Consider the following 22,732-nt stretch of genomic DNA (forward strand, 5'->3'; position numbering starts at 1 on the left):
GGTCTGGCTCTTAAGTCCCAGGGCACAGACGCGTATTAGTACGTCAGATGTTATTAAGGGGTTAAAAAGCGTATTAGGGTTGTAAGTCAATCTATTGCAGCAGTCATGGGCTCTCAGTTGCCGGAAAGCTTCTTTTTCATACATGAAGGTTGGCCACAACACAACATTACCCCCTTTATTGGCCTGTTTAATAACTAAATTGTTCAGTTGCTTCAGTTCTTTTAAAGCCTGTCTTTGCCTGGGGGTGAGGTTGTTATTATGAATCCCTGTTGGGATTTTGGGGAATTCTTCAGTTACCATTTTGACAAATAATTCTATTTTTGGATAAAGACCAAGAGGTGGAAATTTGCTGGGTTATGAAGACACAAACTTACTAATCCTTGAATACTGGTTGTGTTGCGTCTCTAAATTCTTCTAGAATAGCAAGACTCTTGTTCTGTGGTCCAGGCTCCTTCCTGAGTTTTGTCATGTCATTTCTTTAGGACCAGCTTCCTTGCAAAAAAGTGCAAGTCTTTTAGTGCTGTAATGAAATGAAAGGGCGCTGAGGGGAAAAAGTTATGCCTAAACTGAGAACATCAACTTGATTTTTAGATAATACAACATCTGAGAGATTTATTAAGTGAAGTTTGGAAGAATGACCAGTCGACCTCAGATTCTGCTGAATTGTAGAGAAGTTCCTATGGCCACCTCTACGTTTTTCTCTAGCTGGATAAGTATTCCTCTCTGTATGTCCCCGTGATATACTTTCAATAGAGGAATTTAACGGATATTTTCCGTAAAACAGCAGCTACGAATGCGTTACTTCACTATCAATACCTACTGGCCAGTTTTTGAGAGCTCATCGCATTTGCTGTAATGATCAGCCTTTTTTTGAGCAAGCTGAGAACCTGACTTGTAGGTTCCAACATAGGGGCTATTAAAATTGAGATATTAGAAAGGGCCTTCTTAGAGCAAAAAACACTGCCAGATAATCTCTCCTGGCAAATTCTAAAAAGAAAAAAACGCCCTATCAGACACCAAACCTAGATTCATCACTAATTTCAAATACAACTTACCAAACAACCTCTTGTATCGGGGTGAAAATCGCTTCCTCTTGTCGTTGTGTTGACCAACAGCAATTACATCCCTCCCGGGGGTCGTTACTTCTTTGGGGGCAAAGGTCCTCTGTGAGCTTGATTCTCCTGCTGGAGAATGAAAATACATTTCCAGAACCACAGTATGTTTCAACTCAAAAGGGGATAAAACTTTTCAGATTGTCTTCCACATTACTTGTGACACTGAAGCAGTTATGTATCACGCAAGTTGTCCTTGAGGCCCTATTAATGTAGGCATGACTACAAGACCTTCAAAATACGTCTCCAAGAGCACATTAGAGACATTAAAAATGCTGTCACTTTCCATGATCCTGATAAATGAAAAACCATCCCCCATTTCTTAGAAGCCCATAATGGAAGGAGGGAAGCAATAGAGCCCAAATAGTGTAAACTTAACAAATCTTTATTTAGAAGTAAAAGCAATGAGAAAAATTATGAAATGGCGGTATTAGCTGATAATCCTGTGCAGTCCTAATGACCAGATATATTTATAAGGTGTCAAAAGACAATCTATAGTTAGTTCATAACTACATTCAACGTATAGTGGTCAGCAATTAAAAATATGTTGTCCAAACATTGGTTCATCCTTTTACCTGATCGGGACCTTCAAAAACAACTTACCAAACAACCTCTTGTATCGTGGTGACAATCACTTCCTCTTGTAGTTGTGTTGACCAACAGCAATTACATCCCTCCTGGGGGTCGTTACTTCTTTAGGGGCAAAGGTCCTCTGTGGGTTTGCTTCTCCTGCTGGAGATGTTCTGCCTGTAAATACATTTCCAGAACCACAGTATGTTTCAACTTGAAAAGGGCTAAAACTTGAGATTGTCTACCACATTACTTGTGACATTGAAGCAGTTATACATAACGCCAGTTGTCCTTGTGGCCTCATGCATTTAGGCATGACTACAAGACCTTTCAAAATACGTGTCCAGGAACACATGACCGTGTACGGCCAACCCGGGTTCCACCCTTTAAAATTACCCCTCCCATCTTCCAGCACTCACCTTTTCCCACCAAATAAAAAATACTACACTTGTAATTCTTTGGATAAATTTGGCCACAGTGGCCATTTTATTAACAAACAACATTAAATATTAACAATGTTAAAAAAATAAATAAGAAGGGAGGGTTCTTGGAGTTAAAAATAGATCTGGCATAAACCAAAACTCGAACCGCCATGTTAACCTCAGCCATCCATATCCAGCTCAAGGGCATCAAAAGCTCCCAGGGTAAAACCCCGTCCAGAGCCCAAAAACCAAATGCCAGATCCCGCACCAATTAACCAACTGCCTGTAATTTTACCAAATACTTCCCAGCGACACTTCTGTGCCAACTCCAAGAACCCCACCCCCCGCCACAAACGAACAGCCCTGACCACCTCAGGCTCGTGAGTGCACCAACACCACAAACGCCCTCTCAATCCCCTCCTGTATAGCCAATGCCCACAAATCAACCCCAATGTCATTCAAATGCACACCATCCTTTCCTCAAAAATTTCCAACCCCCGCCTCGAGATCAAAATGTCGAACGCTCACTCCCCCGCTCCTGGACACAAAAGCTGATATGGCTCTATTTAACTTCACTCGCACCCTATTAATCCCCTTCAATGATCTAGCCTCCCTCCATTTTTGCCTTGGCACAATATCAGACCAAACCGTAAACACCTCAGGAAAGGATGTCCAGAACCTTAAATCAAATCGAATGTCCCTAATCAATTCCCTACCCGGGCGAGCCCCCAAATCATTCCCACCCGCATGTACCACCAAAACATCCGGCGTACGGTCCAAACGGGTTGCCTTATGAAATTCAGGAAGCACTCTTCGCCATACCATCCCTCTAAAGCCCAGTCACCGAACCACTAATTGCCCTCTGCTAAAACCCAATTGCCTACCGTCTGGCCTCACATCCGCCCGCAGCGCCCCCCAGTGGATGAAAGAGTGTCCCAGAATCCATGCTAACAACGGTACGCCACCTGCAACACACAACCACAAGGAATTCAACACTTATAAAGATAAAACAAATCCAGCCCCCCCACCACCTAATGCCATACATAGGACAGATGATGATCAGAACTCCACCTCCCGATACATTTTATCACGTCCTTGCTTAAACCCAAACCATCCGCTTCTGACGCCGCCCCAATTCTGAAAGAGTGTGAGCCGTACACCTCCGGGCGAAGGCCCAACTCCCGAACTCCTTTTTTAAATACAGCTATGAATTGAAAACTTGACAAAAACTCTCCATTTTCATGGCACAATAAGGGACCCACTCGCCCAAGCCAAGCCTGCCAATTTGCCGTTAAACATTTCCTTGGGAACATAAAATATCCATTAACCTCACCCAATACTACCCGCTTGCCTCTGCCCAATTGATCTGTCTTCCCACTCCTAATCCAAAATTCAATGCCCCTATTCCAACAGCTCACATCCTCTGCAGACAAACCCCTAATCCTATTCCTGCTCGGTGCCACCAATTTGCCTAATCTCAGCGCATTAAAAAACGCCAATGAAAAAGCTAACCTAAACAGTGTAGCTTCAAAAACTGAACAACATATCTTATCCAAAACTAAACCCAACCGTTCCAAGATGCTAAAAGACACCGGTCTTCTTTTATCTAACACCTTACCTCCTCTCCTAATGCCCTTAAGTGCTTGCTTCACTGAAAAGGACTTTGTAACATATTTTTCCCCTGCAATTTAAAACCAAATGCAAGTCCTGCAACGAATTTACCAACTTTTGAAACAGACCACCCAATCTCCGCTGCCTTTCCCACAAGAAACAACACCACCATCTCTCTATTGCCGTCATTCTCCACCAAACCCCACTGCAGTATCCAACTTTGCCATACTCGCCACGATGCCTCATATGATGACCATGTCTGCCTTATAATGGACTCCCGTATCAACCGTCCAGCTCCTCCATAACCAGCTGCCACAGATGCGAAGGGCATTCCTGTCCCACGTCCTCTGCCTCTGGTGCTAGCACCCGGAAACGATCCCACTGGAAATGAGACAAGGCATCTGCGATGGAATTTTATACACCTGGAACATGGACTTCCGTAATCCAAGCGTTCAAATTAAGACAACATAGAACCAGTTCCCTCAGCAGCCTAATCACCGGAGGAGACGAGGCCGACAAGCTGTTGATTACTGACACCACTCCCATATTATCGCAATGAAACCGTATTCTTCTGTTTGCAAAACATTCCCCCCAAATTGAAACTGCAACAACAATAGGAAACAATTCCAAAAACGCCAGGTACCTATTAAGACCACTCTCCTCCCACACACTCGGCCAAACTCCAAAGCCCCTTCCAGTAGGCCTCGTAACCAGCACCTCCCGCAGCATCTGTAAAAATCTCACAGTCAAAACTGCTCAAAACTCATGCTGAATTAACGACCTGCCGTTATAATTTTCCAAAAACAACTTCCAAACCTTCAAATCCTCCTTGTGGTCCTTATTTAAATGAATAAAATGATGCTGTGCACTCAATCCTGCTGTCGCCCCTGACAACCTATGACAAAATATCCTACCCATAGGCATCCTGCATGCAAAATTCAAGCGACCTAACAGTGATTGTAACTCCTTCAGCGTCACCTTATGCAACCTCCTGACTATCCACTTCTTTCTTGAGCAAACTCAATTTATTAGGCAACCAACACTCCATCCTCTCTGTATCAATTAATATACCCAAAAAACTTAAAATGGTGCAAGGTCCTTCCGTTTTTTCTTCCACCAATGGTACGCCAAAATGCTCTGCAACCCACACCATAGTACCTAACAAATTCCTACACAACCACGATTGCGGAGGACCGATAAACAAAAAGTCATCCAAATAATGAATGACCGACTGAACTGATGCCAAGTCCTTCTCAACACCCATTCCAAAAAGGTACTAAGCGTTTCAAACAAGGAACACGAAATTGCACAACCCATTGGCAAACACCTATCCACGTAGTATTTCCCTTTCCAAAAACAACCTAACAACGGGATGCTATCCTGGTGAACTGGCAGCAACCTAAAAGCCGACTCGATATCAGTCTTAGCTAGCAACGATCCTGGCCCATTTCTCCGTACCCATTGCACCGCCGCATCGAATGATGTATAGTCAACCGAACACAATTCCTGCGCAATGCCATCATTCACCGAAAGCCCCTTTGGGTACGACAAATGCTGAATGAAACAAAACTTATTCAGCTCTTTCTTGGGCACAACCCCCAACGGTGTAATAATCACCTTGCTACTAGGTAATTCCTGAAACGGTCCAGCCACCCTACCCAATTCAACCTCTTTTGCCAACTTCACACTAACCACTTCCGGATGAAGGGAAGCCGACATCAAATTCTTAACTGATAAGGGGACCTCGTGACCAGGAGGAGGAATTCTAAAACCCTCCAAAAAACCATCTGAAGTGACCATAGCCTTCAGCTGATCCGGATACCTACTTAGAAAGGAGGCCATCGCGTGAAGCCTCACCGGAGTCACCCCTTTGGCCGGTACCCACTGGCAGCTTTCCCCTACCCTACCCTTCTTAAAGCATTTAGCTGCTCCGTGTGAACTTCCGTTACAATGGGAACACACATGTTTAAATTTACAGGAGTTCTCGTACTTACATTGGCCATCATTAAATTGCCAACATGTTCCCGTTTCCCTCTTATAGCTTTGTGCCCCCTGACTACTTCCCCCGTGTCCTGCTGATAGGTTCCCACTACTGCTGCTTCCGTGAAAGGACTGCCCATACCTCACCGAAGCCATAGCCTTCCGCCACAGCCCTATGTCCTTCTGATCCCATCTAATCTCCGGGTGGACTGCCTTCCTCTGCCGAAATTGCTCGTCGTATCGTAACCATGTCTGACCCCTATAAGTACGATGAGCCTCCCCGATAGCATCTAGATAACAAATTAAACCCGAACAATTATCCGGAGCCTTTTCTCCGATGACGCTAGCCATTATTGCAAAAGCTTGCAACCAATTGACAAACGTCTGAGGAATCAACTTCCACCTGCGCTTCTCATCCTCCTCTTTTCTACTGTCGTCCTTTTTTCCCTTGTCCAAATTAAACTTTTCCATAGGAAGAAGGGAAAAAATTTCAACATATTCATCCCGCCAGATTTTTTCTTTAACCTCTTTCTTCAAGTGTGCCCCCAACGGTCCCTCAAAGCACACATATACCTCCCATTTTGCCCTATCATCCAGTTTTACGGCATCTGCTGTAACCTTTTCTGACTGCACGGAGACCGATACTCCCGAAGGTACCCCCTCAACACACACCGCCGACCTTGCCAAGTCACTCCCCAGCTGCGACCCTACAGGTTGACTACGTAACCAAGCCCCCACCGGAGATAACCAAGCCCCCACCGGAGATAACCCTGCCTCGCTGACTCGACCACCATCAATTCTTGCCAGAAATTGCGACATGCTAGCCAAAATATCCCTGAGCCCTACGACATCCGACCCACACCACCCCTAACATTTTCCCCGCTGGGCCCTGCCAGCTGTCTATCCCCTGCTCCATCCACTAATGACCCTGTGAGCGACAAACCAGACATAGACACATACTCACCGAGCTGCACAGGTGCTGTGTCCCCGCCAGCCGTACGTTCCGAATCCCGTTGACTGCTGGAGGCGCCCCGATCCCCTCCGTATTCCGATCCTCCAAAATCTTGCTGCTGCTCAAGGCCCGCGCCCCCGGCCTCCTCGTCACCAGGGGGGACCTGAGCACATGCTGATGCATCCGCCGCTTGTCCTCCGCCAGTCACTGTGCCGGTCCTTCCTGCCATCTGTGGCCCTGCTCGACCTCTGGACCCGGACTCACCATCCCGGTACGTGCTGAAATGTGGGTTTCTGCCAGGCAACTCCATGCCGCCGCTCTGTTGTCCTGCTGCTGCCTGCCCGTAAAAGCGCTGAGCTGTCCTCCCCTGCTGGATGTTCTAGCAGGCACCCCGACTGGAACGTTGCCAGGTGTGCCTGCCGTGCTGCTGCTCCTGCTGGCCCCTTTTCTGTGTGACGCCCGCCGCCGGGCACTACTGCCGGTAATATTTGCGGGGGATGGCATTGATGGTGCACATGGCGCTTCCTGTCCGGCCCGGTCACGTGACCCAGGCACAGGAAGTGACGTGGGCCGAACATCCGGTGAATCCCTGCTTCCGGCGCGGCCCGGGCTCTGGTACTGCGGCGCTCTGCCGGAGCAGGCCACACTTCCGGTGGGGCCCTCGCTTCGGTCATGGACTGCGACCCTCCGACAACAGCGCCCGCAGGCCGGCTGGGCGAATTCCTGATATGGCAGGCGCGGCAGCAGTGGATTCCGCCGGCATGTTCACCTGACTCAGGGTACCCTGAGGGGCTCCGCAGCCTGCGCCTGCTGCTCGCGGACATCTGGGGTGAGAGCCTCTCGGGGGGCCGCATTCTCCTCGCTCTCCTTCCTGCACCCGCCGGCGGTTCTTCTTCTGCAGAGACACTGACCAGCAACTCTGCCAGCTGCGACTCCAGGCACCCTCCACGCCTGGATCGAGCTGCGTCCCGCAGCCTGTTAATCAAGGAGTCCACGATGTCCATTACGCCCGGTCAGCATCCACAATACATGGGTGAGTGGGTTATTTTTATTTTTTACAATTTTCTAGTGTATTTTCCCTCTGTACTTTCTATTATGACTCCCTTTGCCGGACTGACTATTCTTCCCCACACTTTTCTTAATATACTCCCCCCCCCCCCCCCTTAAATGCCCGCCCCTCCACGCTTATGCCCAATCCTGATCCCTTTATCTTAAAATTGCACCCTCCTGGCCAATCCCGGTCATGTGGGGCTTCCTTCTAGCTGTACTTGCCTCCAGCCCCCTTCCTTAGAGACATTAAAAATGCAGTCACTTGCCAGGATACTGAAAAATTAAAAACCATCCCTAGGCATTTCTTAGAAGAACATAATGATAATCCTAGTGGGTTTTCCATATTTACTTGGGAATTAGGGCAGTGATGTTAAGCTTCAAAAATAAACTCTCTTGTTTTCCATTCTTAATGCCGTAGCACCTGCAGGGTTAAATAAAGCAGTCAGCTTCAAATCTTTCTTGTGAATTGCGCCAATTTTTAATATATTGATTGGTTTTATTTTTTAATTTTTTATATATATTTTTCTTTCATCATGGTTATTCTCCATAACATGATTTTTTATCGTAATTAAAAAAATAATTTGTTTTGTATTGTTGCAGATTTTTTCCTCATGGTTTTGCTCTTCATATCGATGCTCGGTTGTCCTATACACATCGAGACTGCATCTTACTGAATCTTGGATGTTGCTCCACTAAATTTTTTGTATTTACACCTTGGTCTTTATTATTTTATTATATATGCAATATGTTTTATTATATTCTTTTGTCTAAGCACTTTAACTAGCTGCAGTCTTCCATTCACTCAGCTGCAACCTTTCAAGTATTGTAGGTTCGGCATAGAGGCGCCATGGACATGCGCTGTACTGTCCCCGTGGTGCCGCAAGTTGTTGTTGCTGCTTTGCCGTGGTGATGGGCATGATGACGTGGTCCTCCCTCCCATCACCAGCACAGTTGCGCCCTGTGCATGCGCTGTCCTGTCCCCATTGTAATGCGGATTGCTGTTGTGTTGCTGTGGTGATGGGCAAGATAACCTTGTCCTCTCTCCAATCATGCGTTGTGAACATCACGGAATCAGGGCATCTTGACGATGAATTTGCCTATTTGCTACAGAATTTACTTCCAGCACATAAATAGTTCCCATCTTTTAACTTTAGCCACGCCTCGCAATGAAGCCCATTGTGATGAAACGCGTGTCAAGATGCCTGTGTGCCGCCTTCTTTGCTCCCCTTTACCTGGCGTGATTGCTTGAATATGTCACTAGGGTATTGTCTATGGAGTATTGTCAAGAGGAAGATGAACGTCACCAGACCCAACAATACAGACGAGCTGAAGGCTGCTATCAAAGCCACCTGGGCTTCCATAACACCTCAGCAGTGCCACAGGCTGATCACCTCCATGCCATGCTGCATTGATGCAGTGATTGATGCAAAAGGAGCCTGACCCAAGTATTGAGAGCATTTACTGAACATACATTTCAGTAGGACAACATTTTTGATTTTTAAATCATTTTTCAAGCCGTTATAAAGTATTCTAATTTACTGAGATAATGACTTGTGTTTGCATTGGCTGTAAGCCATAATAATCAACATTAACAGAAATAAACACGTGAAATAGATCACTCTGTAATGACTCTATATAATATATAAGTTTCACTTTTTGTATTGAAGAACAGAAATAAATTAACTTTTTGAGGATAGGGGTGGTTATATTTTTCTCGCGACAGAAAAACCGTGACCTCTATATGGGGCCATTATTCTGTATGGAGGACTATGTGTTGCCTATTATTGTGTATGAAGGACTATGGGTGAGCCATTATTCTGTATGAATGACTTTGTGGGGCCCATTATACTGCATACAGGTTCAGAGTAGAATATGAACGTCGGCTCTCCAATCATGGAATTTTCTAATGCTTTATTAAATAAATCATATACCCCTTCTGTTAACAGAGCATGAGCCCAGGGCATGTACCAACATTTTGACCGTTTTTCCAGTCTTTTTCAAAGCAAATTCATCTCTAAACAGAACAAATAAAAATTAATACAAGTATGACAGATGTGGCGAATTTCGCCTATCATACATCTCGCGGACACTTACATATTCTCAAAGAGATACAGAGAATACGGAATATTATGGTGACAGTTCTTAGCAAACCAGAAGGATAAATATGAAAAGATGTAGAGGTAGAAAAGTGGTATCAAGAAAATTAGCTGAGTAAATGACAAACCATACATAAGATCCAACAGGGCCATGTGATGCAGACAGTAGTCTACAGTCATATATTGTGCTAATATTACCTACTTCGGCAACAGGGAATCCTAAGTGGAACAGGGTGGAGACTACAGAAATCATGAAAGGAGCTCTGTTGCGTCCTAGTGTGAGAAGCATGTATACATGAGCGCCATGAAAAACTCCAAACAACTTCAAAGTGTGCAGAAAACCTGCCGTTGCCTTTGACAAAACCTAAACAATATACCATATATGGTGGAAATCCCATACCTGTGCGCGGGGTGATGGAGGAAGGACCATTCTGGTGCGTGGTATAAGGGAACTGGAGGAGGTGGGAAGGGGGGCGACGGTGGAGGGACGCGTGATCGCGGCAACCTGAGCCCACCCACTGATCAAGGGAAGTGGCTAACTGGTGTAATGGTGCAGGGTGATTGGGACAAGTGCTGTAGTGTATGTGTGGGAGTGAAGATGAGATGGGAAGCAATGTACACAGTGGTAGTCAAAATACCAGCATTGTGCAGTGAAGGGGAGACTATAAGAAGGGGCAAACAACCCTGGTAGAATGTAAGATCGTGAATTTGTATAGAGAATCATCATCAACACAAAAAACAAAGGAGTATTAAGGATAATATAAAAACATCAATCTTTATTCATTAAATTGATTAAAAAACAACATAAAAAGCAAATACCCGTACTTCAGAAAATAGGGGAACAGACCCCCTTAGCGTTCAATCCAAAATAACCAATTATATATAAATATAAATAATAACACTATATGACCAGGCAGAAATACTGCAAAAAAAGTTATTACTAATTATGCATAAACACATATAAACAGATGACACAAGTGAATTACAGATGTCTCTTAAAAGGAGTTAGACAAAGCAGTACTCCATAGGGACATACCGATGATTCCCATTCCAAAAAATACTGTATAAAATGAACACGTGGGGGCAACCCTAAACGCTCAGACGCGCGTTTCGTTACCTTCTTCAAGGTAACTGTATGTTAAGGGGACGGTTCCAAACAACTTTATTAAATAATGGAAAGCAACAGAACCCGGGGTCCGCGATGCAGCCTGGTGGACTGCGGCCCAACACCTTCCGGGTGAGAAGGTAAAACTACCAACTTAAATAACAATCCTTTCCGTGTTAGTGCGGTGTGCAGTATCTCCATTAACTGGATGCGTGTGTGATACAAGCCAGCGTGTACGTGCTCCCAGCCGGCGTGCTACCGGACTGAAGAGTATCTCTCCGGGTGACTTACAGGCGATTCCGGGAATACGACGTCTGCAGACTGTTCGGGGTGTGTGGCGACCCCTTTGTCGGAGCCAGACTGTTAGACGATGCTACCTGCCTCCCTCCATCTAAGGTTGCCTATCCCCCGCTAAACCTTCCTGTCCAAAGCTAAAGGACACGTGGAGCCAAAACGACCAAGCGTCCACACAACACCATCACTGCTCAATGATCAGAGTGCGCCGCCATGTTTGTGGGCCGGCAATTTAAAGATTAAGCCCTGGCCACCGTCACACTATTGGAGATGTCACCCGTGACCCATCAGGCGGTGCCAGGTCACCGGATCATCTGACTCCCAAACCACCAATCACGGTCCGCCATGTCACGAGCATACTCAGTGCAGTGAATCTTGGACTTAGGCTATAGCAGCCCTGTTTCCCTCCGCAACCTACGCTTCCTGTTGCTAGAAACAAAGACCCGAGATACAACTTGTACATCTCGTGCACCAGCTAGGCGTTGGGACCGATGGCGATGCTGAGCAGCAGCAGCCCCGGCTGGACTGGAATGGGAGACCACAAATTCCATTCAAGATTCTGAACCCATTTCAGATCCAGCAAACGCCTGACGCCTAACATTATCCTCCCTTCTAACCTCCCCCTCCACTTGACGCACATATTCCTCAATGAGCAGGGGAGCATGAATGTGGTCCACTGGTTCCCAGGAACAATCCTCAGATCCATGGCCCCTCCAGTGTACTAGGTAATATTTTTTCCCACAAACCATCTTAGACCCCACGATCGCCTGTACCTCGAGATAATCACCCCTGGCGTCTGAAGCAGGTTGGGGTTCAGAGAATTTTGTCAGGCGAACCGGCTTAAGGAACGACACATGAAAAGTGTCGTGAATCCTCATGTGTCGTGGTAACTGAGGATTAAGTTAGTACTCTGATATTGCCAGCCACACCCTGTCGCCTGGAGAGAATACGGGGGCTGGACGGCGATGAGTGTCAGCTGACTCTCTCATCCGATTCTTGGAGGCCAGTATAGCATCCTGGGTATGGTCCCAAACCTCCTGCGCCTCCAGAGCCCAATCTCTGACCCCAGGTTCCACTGAGGAAACTGGCATAGGAACCGGAACTCGCGGATGTTGGCCATTAATTAGAAGAAACGGAGTCTGACCTGTGGAATCCGCCACTGCATTGTTTAGAGCAAACTCTGCCCAAGGAAGCAATATTGCCCAATCATTATGATTGGCCGAAATGAAATGGCGCAAGTATGTCACAAGCGTCTGGTTAGTGCGTTCCACCAGACCATTGGTCTCCGGGTGATAGGCAGTAGAAAGATTCAGTTCAATGCTAAGCAAATTACACAAATCTTTCCAGAACCGGGAGGAAAACTGTGAACCCCGGTCACAGACAATCCTATCAGGCATTCCGTGGAGACGGAAAACGTGACGAATGAACAGTGATGCCAGAACCCGGGAAGAAAGTACCCTAGGCAAAGGAACCAGGTGAACCATCTTATAAAAATGGTCAGAAACCACCCATATTGTCGTGTTTCCCCGGGATTTAGGTAACTCGACAATGAAATCCATCCCAATCAGCTCCCAAGGTCTATAAGCCACGGGTAACGGATGAAGAAGACCAGCCGGCCTCTGACGGGACGACTTATTTCTCGCACAGGAGACACATGCTTGAACATATTCGTTAACGTCCTGGGGTAACCGAGGCCACCAATACGACCGTTGGAGAAACTCCGTGGTACGTGTGACCCCAAAATGACCTCCGATCTTAGAGGCATGTGCCCAGGAGAGCACCTCATTTTGTAAATTAGGAGGAACGAACGTCCTCCCGGGGGGAACCTGGTTTAGGGACACTGGAGCCAGCGTCCACATACACTCCGGAGGAACAATAAGCCTGGGCTCATCCACAGCCGTATCCATGGACCGGGACAAAGCGTCCGCCCGAGGGTTCTTTTCCCCCTTTTAAAAAGTGAATGGAAAAATTGAATCGAAAAGAGACCACCTGGCCTGCCTCGGGTTAAGTCGCTGCGCCGTCTGTATGTTCGAAAGATTTTTATGATCGGAATATACCACAAAAGGATGTTTAGCTCCCTCCAAGAGGTACCTCCACTCCGAAAAAGCGATCTTAATAGCAAGTAATTCTTTGTCACCAATCGTATAATTCCTCTCTGCTGGAGAGAAGGTCTTGGAGAAGAAAAAACATGGTCTTGTCCGACCCTGTTCATTCTTTTGAGAGAGAACCGCTTCTGCTCCGAAGGAGGAAGCGTCGACCTCCAGGAAGAATGGCTTGTCCACATCCGGGCGACGGAGAATGGGAGCTATGGAAAAATAGGATTTAATCTCGGATGTCTCCTTAGATCAATTCTTGGGATTAGTACCTTTCCTGGTTAAAGCGGCCAAAGGAGCCACCAGTGTAGAAAAATTAGGTATGAACTGCCGGTAGTAGTTGATAAAGCCCATGAAGCGTTGTACCGCTTTAAGGGAATGGGGCTCCTGCCAGTTCTGTACCGCCACCAACTTTTGTGGGTCCATGGCCAATCCCTTACTGGATATGATGTAGCCCAGGAACGGTAGAGACTCTCGTTCGAACTGACATTTCTCCAGTTTACAATACAGAGAATTTGCACGCAATCGTTCAAAAACTCTGGGAACATCCTCTCTGTGTGTGGAGAGGTCTGGGGAAAAAATAAGGATATTATCAAGATAGACTACCACGGAATATAGCAGCAAATCCCGAAAGATATTGACAAAATCTTGAAAAACAGCAGGGGCATCACGAGTGTTAAAGGCTGTTTTCCACTCGTCACCTTCACGGATTCGCACAAGATTATATGCCCCTCGCAGGTCCAATTTAGTGAAGATGTTAGCCCCTCGCAACCTGTCAAATAGTTCAGAAATAAGGGGCAGAGGGTATTTATTTTTGATGGTGATGGCATTTAGTCTTCTGTAATCAATGCAGGGACGTAAATCACCCTCTTTCTTCTGGACGAAGAAAAAACTCCGCTCCAGCAGGAGAGATCTATTTTCTTATAAACCCCCGGGCCAGGTTCTCTTTGATATAATCTGACATGGCCTGGGTCTCAGGGACAGACAGGGGGTAAACCCTACTGCGAGGAGGCTCCGTGCCGGGGACCAAATCAATAGGACAGTCATACGTTCGGTGGGGAGGTAAAGTCTCTTCAGCCTTTTTGGAAAAGACGTCCGCAAAACTCTGATATTGCACAGGCAGAGCGGACAAGTCGGTAGAAGGGTCTGAGACTACTCTCCGGGCGGCTGTAACCATACATTGAGAAACACAATTCTCACGACAGTAAGAAATTCTCCCCGTATTCCAGTCAATGTGTGGAGTGTGAAGACGTAGCCATGGAAGACCCAATAGCACCTCATCTAATCCCCCGGGGATAATAAGGAAGGAGATAACCTCCCGGTGACCCTGAGGAAACGACATGGTGAGAGGGACCGACTGGTGAGTGATTTGCGCGTCCAGCAGTGAACCGTTGACCACAATAATGTTCATTGGTTTTGGCAGTAACTCCATAGGAACAGCGTACCTCTGGGCAAATGTTAATGACAAAAAATTGCCATCGGCACCAGAATCCACCCCCGCCCTGGCAGTAACCGTGGTTGTTCTGAAGAACAACGTCACCTCATACAATAATTTGGAGGAAGAAGACCCTGAATCTAATACACCCCCTCCCAACGGTGGTTAGACACCCTCGTTTTCCCGACCGCTTGGAATCCTTATTAATGGGGTACTCCAAGAGATGTGCAGGTCGGAAACGAGGGGACTTAGACTTAGTCCAGGATATATCCATAGCCTCAGACTCCGGGTCGGGAGCCGGGGGTTTGGAGATAGGTCTAGAGAATGAAGGTGCCAACCGAAACAGAGGTCTGGAAACCTCCAGCTCTAACTTGCGTTCTGCATGACGCAGATCAATTCAGTTAGCGAGAGTGATTAACTCTTCCAGAGAGGTTGGGATCTCTCTGGTAGCTAAGGCATCTTTGATATGCCCAGCCAGCCCCCTCCAATACACCGGGATTAGCGACCGCTCAGACCAATCCAGTTCAGCCGGTAAGGTTCTGAACTGGATGGCATAGTGGCTGGCGGTGGCCAAACCCTGTTCCAACGCAAGAAGCTTAAGAGCCGTATCATGCGTGACCTGAGGACCTAGGAAAACACTCTTTAGGGCACTAAGAAAGAGGCCCGCATTAGCCACTACTGGGTCATTCTGCTCCCACAGAGGGATAGCCCACTCCAGAGCCCTGTGGGAGAGTAACGAGATGACATAACCCACTTTGGTCCTTTTGGAGGGGAACCGTGCCTCCATCATCTCCAACTGAATTGAGCACAGATTAATAAAACCTCTGCAGGATTTGCTGTCACCAGAAAATTTTTCCAGGAGAGCAAAACGGGGAAATGGAGCAATTGCAGCTGCCGCAGCATTCACCGCAACCGTGTTAACCAGATTGGCCGCCTGAGAAGCTGCCTGGATAGCTACTGCAGTGATATCAGCCACCGGGGCAGTTTGTTCCAGAGTCCTAAGTCTGGCCTCAAGTTGCTGTATATAGAGCTGCAGTTGCTGATTGTCAGGCATGTTTGGCAAGACCCTGGCGCTCTGATACTGTTATGGGGACGGTTGCAATCAACTACATTAATAATGGAAAGCAACCGAAGGTAAAACAACCAACTTATATATAAATCCCCTCCGTGTTACTGCACACCGGAACGGGAATAGGGATTCGCACTATCTCCGTTAACTGCACGAGAGATGTGCGACAAATAATGTAGCCATAGCCCTGTTAACTGCACAGAGGCTACGCAGCAGGCGCTAGGATGCGTGTGTGGTTCACGCCGGCGTATACGTGCTCTCAGCCGGCGTGCTACCGGACTGAAGAGTATCTCTCTACGTGGCTAACAGGCGGTGCTGGGAATACGGAGTCCGCAGTCTGCTCGGGGTGTATAGCGACCCCCTTGTCGGAGCCAGACTGTTAGATGAAACTACCTGCCTCCCTCCACCGTCGCACTGCCCACCGTCGCATTATTAGTGACGTCACCCGCGGCCAATCAGGCGGTGCCAGGTCACCGGATCAGATGACTCCCAAACCACCATGCTCAGTGCAGTACATCCTGGACTTAGGCTGTAGCAGCCCTGTTTCCTCCGCAACCTACGCTTCATGTTGCTAGGAACAAAGACCCGAGAGACAAATTGTACATCTCGTGCACAAGCTAGGCGTTGGGACCCATGGCGATGCTGAGCAGCATCTGCCCCAGCTGGACCAGAATGGGAGACCACAGAATCCTCTGATGATTCTGAACCCATTTCAGATCCAGCAAACGCCCGACGCCTAACACTGCATATTAAGTGACAAGATTCTTGAATAGATTTTCTAAGTGCAATAGAGTTGTAGGAATGCAAAATAGGGGTCAGCTGATCTATTGTATCTTGTAGAGAAGCCATCTGGGTCTTGGCTCTTCCCTATTTTCAGATTTTTAATCACCCCCAAGATCTCATTCAGTTTAACATTGTTTTCCAGGGCTTTTATCTGATCTGTCTGTAGAGAGGGAGACAGAGGCGTTAAAACAACTTAATACAATAGAATGCTATAGGCGTATGGATGCAGGTCCATTACAAATGTTTAAAAATAAGGTCTTATGGTCTATTTAAATCGATGACGTGCTTTTTATTTGGACAAGTTTTTGGGTCGCCTTAACACAAATGACCTAAAAATTAAACTTACCTAAAAGTATAATCAACTACAGGTTGACTTTATTGACTTACTTACCACTAAATCATCTGATGGTACCATCCACACAGATATTTTTCGTAAAACAGCAGCTATGAACGCGTTACTTCACTTTTCTTCCTCACATCGCCCACAGTTAAAACTATCAATACCTACTGGCCAGTTTTTGAGAGCTCATCGCATTTGCTGTAATGATCAAACTTTTTTTTGAGCAAGCTGAGGACCTGATGTGTCGGTTCCATCATAGGGGCTTTAAGAATTGTGATATTAGAAAAGGCCTTCGTAGAGCAAAAAACACTGCCAGACAATCTCTTCTTGCAAATTATAAAAATAACAAAAATGCCCTATTCATCACTACATTCAATGTACAGTGGTCAGCAATTAAAAATATTTTCTCCAAACATTGGTCCATCCTTTTAACTGATAAAGACCTTCAAAAACAACTTACCAAACACCCTCTTGTATCGTGGTGAAAATCGCTTCCTCTTGTAGTTGTGTTGACCAACAGCAATTACGTCCCTCCCGGGGGTCGTTACTTCTTTAGGGGCAAAGGTCCTCTGTGGGCTTGATTCTCCTGCTCGAGATGTTCTGCCTGTAAATACATTTCCAGAACCACAGTATGTTTCAACTCAAAAAGGGATAAAACTTTTCAGATTGTCTTCCACATTACTTGTGACACTGAAGCAGTTATGTATCATGCAAGTTGTCCTTAAGGCCCCATTAATGTAGGCAAGACTACAAGACCTTCAAAATACGTCTCCAAGAACACATTAGAGACATTAAAAATGTAGTCACTTTCCAGGATCCTGATAAATTATCAGAACTTCTTAGTAGCCCATAATGATAATCCTAGAGGGTTTTCAATAAATAATCCCAAAAGGAGGGAATCAATAGAGCCCAAATAGTGTAAAATTAACAAATCTTTTTTTAGAAATAAAAACAATGAGGAAAATTATAAAAGGTTGGTATTAGCAGAGAATCTTGTGCAATCCTATTCACCAGATATATTTATAAGGTGTTAAAAGACAATCTATAGTTAGTTGCTTGAAGGAGACATTCCTAATCATAAAGTGCTGGTGCAATACGACGTCGACGATCTCTAGTGGTCACAATGAATCATGAGAGTCAAGTATAAGCAAAGTACATAGCAAGCCTGTCTCTTAAATAGACCCATAAAGTGCCAATGCAGTCAAATGTGCTTAAGTATATCCATAGAGGATGGATGTAGACAGCCGTAAAGCTATAGTAGGTGCTACATAACACATAGGCTATGTATGCATGAAAGATACAGTACATGGTAAGGTGCAAATGCAGTGAAATTAAGCATTGTAAAAATACATGCCACATGCAAGGGACTACCAATATGAAAAGGGAATTAGGTACATATAAGATACAAGCTGAAAAAAGTTATACCAAGGTAAGGTTAACACTTTGTAGATGCACACAAGCACAAAATAATGGTCTGTACTGCAAAGTCTAATAAGCCATAAATGACTGATAATATACCTTGGTGAAATTTATGAGGCAAAGGACAGGAACCCTGACGTACGTTTCGCTTACAGCTTCTTCCTGGGAGTTAAGAGCGAGATGGTGATGCTTGCAACCGCCATGTAAAGTTCCAGAAGCGGCTGGTTTGGCGTTCTACGTTACCAGTCACCGCCCAGTTTCGACGCATCAGGAGGTAGTAGGGAGGGGCAATGGTTGGGGGACGCATGACCTCGACAACCAGAACCCACCCACTCCTCAGGGGGAGTGGCTAACCGGTGTACTTGTGCAGGGTGATTAGAACATAAACTGTAGTGTATGTGTGGGAGTGAAGATGAGATGGGAAGCAATGTACACAGTGGTAGTCAAAATACCAGCATTGTGCAGTGAAGGGGAGACTATAAGAAGGGGCAAACAGCCCTGGTAGAATGTAAGCAGATTCAAAGTCAGCAAAAAGTGGAAGGAATGTAAAAATCTTGCAGGAACATGTGATATGTAATGTGATGCATTTTCTAAGATCATACAGGAGGATGTAATACACATTCGAGAGGGGTAATAAACATGAAAAAATATAATAAATGAAAAGTGAAAATCAGTCCATAATTAGTAGAAAATGCAAATACTGGTGAAGAAATGTGTTATCCAAATGTGGACCAAAGTGATGTAAGGCTTGAATCCCAGATAGGGTGACATCTCAGACAGATGAGGAAGCAGACCATAATCCAACGATAAAGATACCAGTCACCGATAAAACCTAGAAGGAAAAGACAACAAATGTAAAAAAATTGATAAAATACACACAAAATGAAAAACACAGATACTGGAACAATAATGACTGGGAAACCCTAAAAGTTCTATTAAAATCATGTTACATAAAGGGAACAAAACTGAGCACCTCATTAAGTCCTCCTGGATGAACAGAGTTGATCCTCTTCATCTATTCTGTTTCCTATTAAACTAGTTACATTTTTGTGTTACCACCCCAACGCAAATCTCTCAAAATACAGTTGATGCCTATAACCCGAAGAAGACGAGGCGCAATTATGAGCTCCCTTAACCCCTTTACAACCCAAGGTGGTTTGCACATTAATGACAAGGCCAATTTTTACAATTCTGACCACTGTCACTTTATGAGGTAATTACTCTGGAAAGCTTCAACGGATCCCCCTGATTCTGAGATTGTTTTTTCGTGACATATTGTACTTCATGATTGTGGTAAAATTTCTTCGATATCACTTGCGTTTATTTGTGAAAAAAAACAAAAATTTTGAAAATTTTGCAATTTTCGAAATTTGAATTTTTATGCCCTTAAATCTGAGAGATATGTCACACAAAATAATTAATAAATAACATTTGCCACATGTCTACTTTACATCAGCACAATTTTGGAACCAAAATTTTTTTTATTGGCGAGCTATAAAGGTTAAAAGTTGACCAGCGATTTCTCATTTTTCCAACAAAATTTACAAAACCATTTTTTTAGGGACCACATCATATTTAAAGTCACTTTGAGGGGTCTTTATGACAGAAAATACCCAAAAGTGACACCATTCTAAAAACTGCACCCCTCAAGGTGCTCAAAACCACATTCAAGAACTTTATTAACCCTTCAGGTGCTTCACAGGAATTTTTGGAATGTGGAAGAAAAAAATTAACATTTAACTTTTTTCACAAAAATGTTACTTTAGACCCAATTTTTTTTATTTTCGCAGGGGTAACAGGAAAAAATGGACCCCAAAATTTGTTGTGCAATTTCCCCTGGGCACGCAGATACCCCATATGTGGGGAAAAACCACTGTTTGGGTGCACGGCAGGGCTCGGAAGGGAAGGAGCGCCATTTGACTTTTTGAATGTAAAATTTGGTTGAATAATTAGCGGACGCCATGTTGCATTTGGGGAGCCCCTGATGTGCCTAAACAGTGGAAACCCCTCACAAGTGACTCCATTTTGGAAACTAGACCTCTCAGGGAACTTATCTAGATGTGTGGTGAGCACCTTGAACCCCCAGGTGCTTCACAGAAGTTTATAACATTGAGCCGTAAAAATAACATTTTCACATTTTTCCCACAAAAATGTTTTTTAGCCCCCACTTTTGCATTTTCATAAGGGTAACAGAAGAAATTGCACTATGCAGTTTGTTGTGTAATTTCTCCTGAGTTAGCAGATACCCCATATGTGGGGGAAAACCACTGTTTGGGCGCGCGGCAAGGTTCAGAAGGGAAGTGTAACATACCTGGCGGCGTCCTTGCATGGTGGTCCATCTCCCACTGTGCAAGAGCGCGCACTTGATCTCCAGTCCAGAATGTCTCTCTGGCTTCCCTCCTTGCTGTCTGTTTTGGCTGCATAGGGCGACGCCCGCTGAACTTCCTGTTTCTTGTACCTGCTGCGGACACGCCCCTGTTGCACCTTCAGCCTATTGCTGTCCATCTTTGGGTATTTATACCACCTTCTTCCTCAAGATGGCGCCTGAGCATTGTGTCCTGTCAGTCGGCTTTTTGTCTCTGACATGCCAGGTCCTTTCCTGTTTTCCTGCCTGTTTTCCAGTTCTGTGTCTGAACTGTGGTCTGTTCTTGTGAACACGCTTCTTGCCTGTTCTTTCGCCTTCTAGGGGCCGTATTCCTAGATCTGCCTGTCTGTGCCTTGCGGTATCTGTTCCCGTCTGAACAGAGTCCTGTTTGTGTCTCTGCCTTGCGGTATCTGTTCCCGTCTGAACAGAGTCCTGTTTGTGTCCCTGCCTTGCGGTATCTGTTCCTGTCTGAACTGAGTCCTGTCTATGTCTCCTGCCTTGCGGTGTCAGTTCCCGTGTCTGAACTGAGTCCTGTCTGTGTACTCTTGCCTGCTGCCTTTCCTGGAGGCTGTATTTCCAGGCCTGTCTGAACACGCTCCTAGCCTGTTCCTCCCGCCTTCTAGGGGCCGATTACCTAGATCCGTTCCTGTATCTTGTCTGTCCTGTCTGAACACGCTCCTTGCCTGTTCGTCCCGCCTCTCTGGGGGCCATATTCCCAGACCCGCTCCTGTATCCCGCTGCAGTGTCGGTCTCTTTCGTACACTCAGTTCCAGTCTGAACTCTCTCCTATCCTTTACCTGTTTTGCCTCTATGTCCGTTCCTTTCCTTTTTCTGCAGAGTCTGAACTCGTACCTAACTCCTGCTTGTTGTCTCTGTACTCCCGTTTGTGAGTTTGTGGTCCACTTGCTACTTCACTGCAAATACCCTGTGGGTATCTGGCTCTGCCTTTCCCTTCCTGTCTGTTCCGTGTGAACAGAGCCCTGTCCGTCCTGCTCTGACTCCTTGCTCACTGCTCCGGCAGCCTTGCTCCGCTCTGACCCTTTTGCTCACTGCTCCGGCAGCCTTGCTCCGCTCTGACCCTTTTGTTCACTGCTCCGGCAGTCCTGTCCTGCCCTGCTTCTGCCCGCTGCTCCGGCAGTCCTGTCCTGCCCGCTGCTCCGGCAGTCCTGTCCTGCCCTGCTTCTGCCCGCTGCTCCGGCAGTCCTGTCCTGCCCTGCTTCTGCCCGCTGCTCCGGCAGTCCTGTCCTGCCCTGCTTCTGCCCGCTGCTCCGGCAGTCCTGTCCTGCCCTGCTTCTGCCCGCTGCTCCGGCAGTCCTGTCCTGCCCTGCTTCTGCCCGCTGCTCCGGCAGTCCTGTCCTGCCCTGCTTGTGCTCGCTGCTCCTGCAGCCCCGTCCTGCTCTGTTCTTGCCCACCGCTTTGGGCGTTCCCTCTCTGCTGTGGTTGTCTGCCGCATCTGCGGTTCTGTGACCCAGTCTGTACTGGGTCTTAACCTTTCTGTGCTCCAGCCCGTCCTTTCGGCCAGTACCTCCCTGCCTGCATACTCGCCTGTATCCACACATCTGCATACCTGCCGTGTTTGCTTACATCCACCAGTCTGTGCCAGCCTAACCTGCCTGTTCCAGTAATCCCAGTGTGGGTCAACCCCCGTGTCCGGAGTTTGACCTGGAGTAGCACCTGGTCCCTCTGCCCGGTTTCTCCCTGGTGCACTGGCGTCGTATGCCGTCGTGCCACCTTGGTCGGATCGGCCAGATACTTAGTCACGCCCCTCCAGGCACTCTCCGGTCCATGGTCCAGTGGAACCACAACACCCGCACACGCCAGTCAGTCCGGGCGTGTGCATAACAGCATGCTCAGGCCATGGTTCCCGTTGAGCCCCACGGCCTTCGCTCTCTGAGAAGTTTTCCAGCGAATACATGCATTAAAAATAAATAAATAAAATGTATTTTTTTTTTCTCAGCTGAGTTCCAGGCGAATTACGCACCCGTCCAGATGGATCTATCTGCTCTCGTTCCTGCGGATCCGCCACGTTACTATGG

The 22,732-nt window shown here is 46.4% G+C and overlaps 1 long non-coding RNA gene across 1 annotated transcript; it reads right to left on the reverse strand.

Moving 5' to 3' along the window:
- Positions 1 to 1,072: 1,072 nt before the first annotated feature.
- On the reverse strand, positions 1,073 to 19,147 carry LOC141169605 (uncharacterized). The gene is made up of 4 exons (XR_012252298.1): positions 18,431 to 19,147; positions 17,373 to 17,516; positions 1,716 to 1,859; positions 1,073 to 1,184 (listed from the first exon to the last, which is right to left on the reverse strand). It is a non-coding gene; the product is annotated as an uncharacterized lncRNA (long non-coding RNA).
- Positions 19,148 to 22,732: the final 3,585 nt, after the last annotated feature.

The sequence above is a fragment of the Phyllobates terribilis genome, unplaced genomic scaffold (assembly GCF_046119375.1).
Source record: "Phyllobates terribilis strain yellow unplaced genomic scaffold, ASM4611937v1 Scaffold_1__5_contigs__length_1240528914, whole genome shotgun sequence".
In the NCBI taxonomy this organism is placed as follows: domain Eukaryota; kingdom Metazoa; phylum Chordata; class Amphibia; order Anura; family Dendrobatidae; genus Phyllobates; species Phyllobates terribilis.